The sequence below is a fragment of the Polypterus senegalus genome, chromosome 3 (assembly GCF_016835505.1).
Source record: "Polypterus senegalus isolate Bchr_013 chromosome 3, ASM1683550v1, whole genome shotgun sequence".
NCBI lineage: Eukaryota > Metazoa > Chordata > Cladistia > Polypteriformes > Polypteridae > Polypterus > Polypterus senegalus.
In genome coordinates, this window is record NC_053156.1 from 303,654,768 (window position 1) to 303,660,767 (window position 6,000).

Below are 6,000 nucleotides of genomic sequence, written 5' to 3' on the forward strand. Positions count from 1 at the left end.
CCATGGCTGACGGTGATTCCCCAACCACCCGCAGGGCTCCATGGGAGATGGATTCCTCCACAGCCTGGTTGGGGGCTCGGATGGCCGCTAGGGGGAGCTGCATGGACTCAGCAGCCTGGCTGGACGAATCTTCAGCCCCACCCGGAGGTGCAATTAGGACCAGGTGGTCAAGCAGCTGGAACACTTCTGGGTGGGTTATAAAAAGGGCCAGCCACCACCACTCGAGGAGCCAGGGTCGGGAGGAGGAGGAGGAGGAGGAGGAGGAGGAGGAGGAGGAGGAGGAGGAGGAGGAGGAGGAGGAGTGGTGGTGGTAAAGAAGAGAAGTGTGTTCTGCTTTGGGCTGTGTGGCACAGGGAAGACGTGTCCCACAGCTGAAGAGAAAAATAAAATCTTTGTGTTTTTATACGTGCCTCCGTGTCTTTCTGTGTCGGGTCAGGCGCCTATATAGCGCCTTTTTTACATAGTCCTTAGCGATCCAGAGGTAGAACAGTTAAGTGGGTGACAGCGTAAGGGTTCATTAATACAAACAGTGAGAGTGGAGGAGAGCTTATAAATAAGAGGAGCGCAAAGTTAGGAGACGAGACAGAGAAAAGTAAAGTTAACCTCCTAGAAAGACAAATAGCAGGCAGCTGAGAGGGAGGACAGGACAGGAGCTTAAGGGGAAAAGGAGTCAAATATCTGGAGCAGATCTTAGTGTTACCATTCAAGTTAAGGAGCAGCTGAAAGAAGAAGAAATTTTAAGAAAATAAACGTTAAGGCAGTTTACTAATCCCAAATCAAATTTGAATAATGCAAGTCCTGTTGCCTGTTGGACTTTTTAGATGATGGTTTGGAAGAGCCAGTTGTCTATGAGGGCCACATCTGCAAGAGATGCCAGCTGATCCAGCACCTCGAGCTCAGGGTCGCTGAACTGACCTGCGTTGTAAGAGAGAATTGGCGGACTTGGCCCGGGTGTCCTTTAGAGAGATAGTGTGGACCCCTAAGGTGGCGCGGGAGGAGATTCCAGACCAGACAGGTGGGTCACGGTCACAAGGTAAAGGGTGCACACTGTCTGGGTGGGGTCCTAGGATGGGTTTCAGGGGGTCCATGAGGGTCAGATAAAAATGAACATTTATTTTCACTCTACAGCCCGGTACTGTTGAGTTTTCCCATGTGTTATGCCTCTCACTGTTATTTTTCTTCTTTTTCTCACAAGAAAAATAATGGGGAGAAAAATAGTGGTCACCATACAGCCCTCCCCGTGGTCCCAATCAATGGTTTCCCATTAAAAGAAATGAAAGAAAGCATAGACCCCGTCACTGCTAACACAGCCCACCGCCTGGCGTCTCTTGACTTGCTGTCGGCCCACGCTTGCCATTTAGACGTGTGTCCTCATTCTCTGCACGACCGCCATCTTGTGCCACCCCATAAGACCAAGTGGTGATTCTCATTTTCCACGGTTTATCACGGTTTGATTACCTTCTGATATACTGGCGAGGATTAGTTGACCACAATTTCTTTCAGGTGTGTGCAAGAGCGGGCAGTACGGAGAGATGAGCATGCAAGTGTGTGTGAAAGACCAAGCAGACTCTGCGTGGATCTGCTTGTCTGTCTGTCTACGAAGGTTTGTTCAACGGTCGGAGGGGTTGCGTCAGATAATCAAATCTCCATAAACAGAGTACATTATGTTCATTGCATGCAAAATTTTGTTTACGTGGATATTTCTGGGCAAGGGGGTCCATAGCTTTCATCAGATTCTTTAAATTCTCCAAAATGGTTAAGAATCACTGCTTTGGGGGTCTCCAGCAATCCACAGCCAAGCAGCCCCTCTATGGAGGAGGCAGTTCAGGGTAGGATGCTTGCACACCTTGAGGAGCTCTCATGGTCATCTTTGTGAAATTTCAGATTTTCCCAGCCCACCTCTTTGGAAAGTATGATGCCCTCTGGAGGTTTGAATGAGCTGCGCTAAGAGCTGCGCCACCCCACTGCTCTTTCAGTAATGACATTCCCGAGTACTCCGATGAATATTCGGCCTGTGGAGTTCACATTTTGGAGGTTGCTGGTTCTCCTTGTGTGTTTTGTGTCCAGACCCTGTAATTTTCATTCAGACCACCAGTACTTGAGAACAAGTCACCCACCTGATGCTAAGTGTGCTCGGGCTCGGCCACTACTTGGATTAGAGACCGTCTAGGAAAAGCTTGGGTTGCTGTTAGAAGAAGTGTTTTTGATGCCAGTAGGGGGCGCTTACCCTCTGGGCTCTGTGTGGACCCCAATACCCCAGTGTAGTGACAGGGACACTGCGCTGTAAAAATGGTGTCGTCCTTCAGATGAGATGTAAAACCGAAGTCCTGACTCTCTCTGGTTTATTAAAGATCCCTGGGCATCCTCCATAAAGAGTAGAAGGTATCCCAAAGTCCTGGCTAAATTGCCCACCTCAGCCTAGTTATTCTAGCCCCTTAACCACCCCGGGTCTCTAATCACGTAACTATCTCTTGTGAAGTCAACCCGGACACAAACAGACGCAGGAGGTTCAAGTGCAAACACAAAGAGTCCCCACAAGAGAGACACAACTCTTCTTCTTTCTCTTTTTCTCCTCCAGACAAGCTTCATCTCCCTCCTCCCGACTCTGGCTCCTCAAATGGAGTGAGGCGGCTCCTCTTATTTAGGTGCCAGGAGTGTTCCAGGTGACTCATCAGTGTTACCTGGAGTCACTCCCAGGTGCACTGGACGTCCACTATAGGGCTCTGCAGCTCCCCCTGGTAGCCCCCACGGAACCCAACAGGGCTGCACCAAACACCAGCTCCCGGCATGTCCTGAGGGAATCTGTGGTGCCACCGCCACCCAAGGGCACTGCCCTCTAGAGTCCCAGGAGAGGTAATACCTCTCCAACGCACTCTGCCCCTGTCCTTACATCCAGGTGGTGTCCTGACTGGGTAATGGCTGAGGTCACCCGTCACACTCTCATCACTTCACCACCTAACCTAAGCTAATGTGTGGGTGGCGTACTGGCACATAAATGGTGGATGCTGCCCATTAGCGGTGGTTGAAGTGGCTCCACACTCACTATGAGAAAAACACAGTATAAATGTAACAAATTGTTGTAATAGTTAATATTATTACATGTGTCCAAGTTAGGCTGACGTCCAACTTTAAATGGGCCCGTGTGTGTGTGTGTTTGTGTGTTTGTGTGTGAGGGAGGGAGTGGAAGTGCGTCCAGGAAGGCTCTGGTGTCCTGCCCAAGGCTGCTTATTGTTTTGCCAGGCTAGGGGGGCACTGAGGAAGTGCATTTTAAAATCATTTTATATAACATTGTGACAGAAGAGGACGGGTGAAGGAAGAAATATATCATCACATTAAGGTGACTTCAGATCACACCAGCTGGAAAGGCCGATTCTTAATCTCAACGTGACCCCTGGTGGTCTTCTGTCATTCAGCCATCAGACAAATAAGAAATGAGAATGTGCAAAGAATACTCCGTTTAGACTTGCTGAACTGTCTACTGTCTGACTGCTCGAACCCTGGACTTGGTGAAGTGACCCATAAGCCTGCTGTCTCCATCACACCTAGCTGAGTGTCCAGTTTAGGTCACACAGTGTGGTCGCCTTCAGTTCTTTTTAGCTCCTCCCTAGAAACCGTGTTCTCCCAATCACAACCCTCGTGAGCACTTCGTCCTGCTGTTCCATCCACACTGCACTCTACGGGCGGTCATCCTACATCTGATTCTCCATCTTGGGCTACAGCTGATCCTAGAAACTTAATGAGCTGCATAACCAGACCACTTTCCAGTTTCTCCATGCTTTCCCTGAGGTCCATTTGTTCGAAGACCCCAAATTTGCAAATGACTCCCTCCGTCTCCGAGTAGTAACAATTTTCTTGATTAATTCTGAAAAGAATGATACCAAAAATATATATGTAAGTTTTAAAATAAGCCGGATTTAAAGCGTGACAAAAACGTGACATAAAATTGTCACATCGTTGTACTTTTAGGCTTGGGATTTTATAAGGTCATATGAAAAAGTTTGGGAACCCCTCTTAACTCTTTGGATTTTTGTTTCTCATTGGCTGAGCTTTCAAAGTAGCAACTTCAGGGAAACAGTAGGATTTCAGCAGTGACATTAAGTTTATTGGATTAACAGAAAATATGCATCATAACAAAATTAGTCAGGTGCGTAAATGTGGGCACCCAACAGAGATATGACATCAATACTTAGCTGAGCCTCCTTTTGCTCCTTTGAGCCTCCAGACGCTGTCCTTCTATAGCCTGTGATGAGTGTCTGGATTCTGGATGAGGTGTTTCTGTCCATTCTTCATACCAAATCTCTCCAGTTCAGTTCAATCTGATGGACAGCCTGCTTCAAATCATCCCATAGATTTTCGATGATCTTCAAGTCAGGGGACTGTGACGGCCATTCCAGAACATTGGACTTCTCCCTCTGCATGAATGCCTTTGTAGATTTCGAAATGTGTTTTGTGTTATTGTCTTGTTTGAATATCCAACACCTGCTTAAGTAACTTCAACTTTGTGACTGATGCGTGAACATTATCCTGAAGAATTTGTTGATATTGAGTTGAATTCATCCGACCCTCGACTTTAACAAGGGCCCCAGTCCCTGAACTGGCCACACAGCCCCGCAGCATGATGGGACCTCCACCAAATTTGACAGGAGGTAGCAGGTGTTTTTCTTGGAATGCAGTGATCTTCTTCCACCATGCAAAGCACTTTTTGTTCTGACCAAATAACTCCATTTGTGTCTCATCAGTCCAAAGCACTTTGTTCCCAAATGACTCTGTCTCGTCTAAATGAGCATTTGATACAACAAGTGACTCTGCTTGTGGCCTGAGTGCAGAAAGGGCTTCTTTCTCATCACCCTGCCATACAGATGTGCTGAATTGTAGAGCGATGTCCAGATACACCATCTGCAGTGAGATGTTCTTGAGGTATTTGGAGGTAATCTGTGGTTGTCTGTCACCATTCTCACAATCCTGTCTCTTCATATGCCTCCTGTATTTTTCTTGGCCTACCAGACCTGCTGTGTTGGTTTAACAGCAACTGTGCCTGTGGCCTTCCATTTCCTGATTCCATTCCTTACAGTTGAAACTGACAGTTTAAACCTCTGAGATGGCTTTTTGTAGCCTTCCCCTAAACCAGGAGACTCAACAATCTTTGTTTTCTGATCTTCTGAGAGTTGCTTTGAGGATCCCATGCTGTCTGTCACTCTTCAGAGGAGAGTCAAAGGGAAGGAAGCACAACTTGTGATTGACCACCTTAAATACCTTTGACCACTCATGATTGGACACTCCTGTCTGTGAAGTTCAAGGCTTAATGAGCTCATCATACCAAGTAATCAGCATTGAGGAGTGACAGCCATTCAAATCAGCACAATGACAAGGGGACCCACATTTGTGCACAGCCAGTTTTTCACATTTGATTTAATTTCATACGACTAAATACTGCGTCACTAAAAATCTTTGTTTGTGAAACACTGCAATACTCCTAGGAAATGAAAGTCATACCACTGATATCTTTATTGTTGAAAGGAGAGTCCATTATTATGCAGGCTGACAGGGGGTCACAAACTTTCTTATATGACTGTATATAGAGAGTAGATTTTTATCGTTTTATTCAATATATTAAAGTCAAATAACATTCCATAAAAACGAGTCAAGCTTTACAAAGGTAGGTTAGAAACAAATCAACCTCTGATTAAATTTAACGTCATCCCAAAGGTTCCCCCTCAGGTGTCGTTGTAGTGAGTGTTGTACGTGAACGAGTTCAGAAGAGCGCCTTCATTGAACGAGCTGATTGCTCCACGAACGGTGAACTTAACGTAACGTATTTGCAAGTGAAGAACTTGAACGTGAGTGAGTTCAGTGTTAGGTGACATTCTGGGTCGGCTTTAGGTCCACATTTAACGTTTTGCGTTACCTTGAAATGTACGGGTGGAGACAAATCCGAATACGGTATGCGGATAAGCACAAATAGTGGATTTTTACGGATATTTATTTCGTACGAATGTTTTG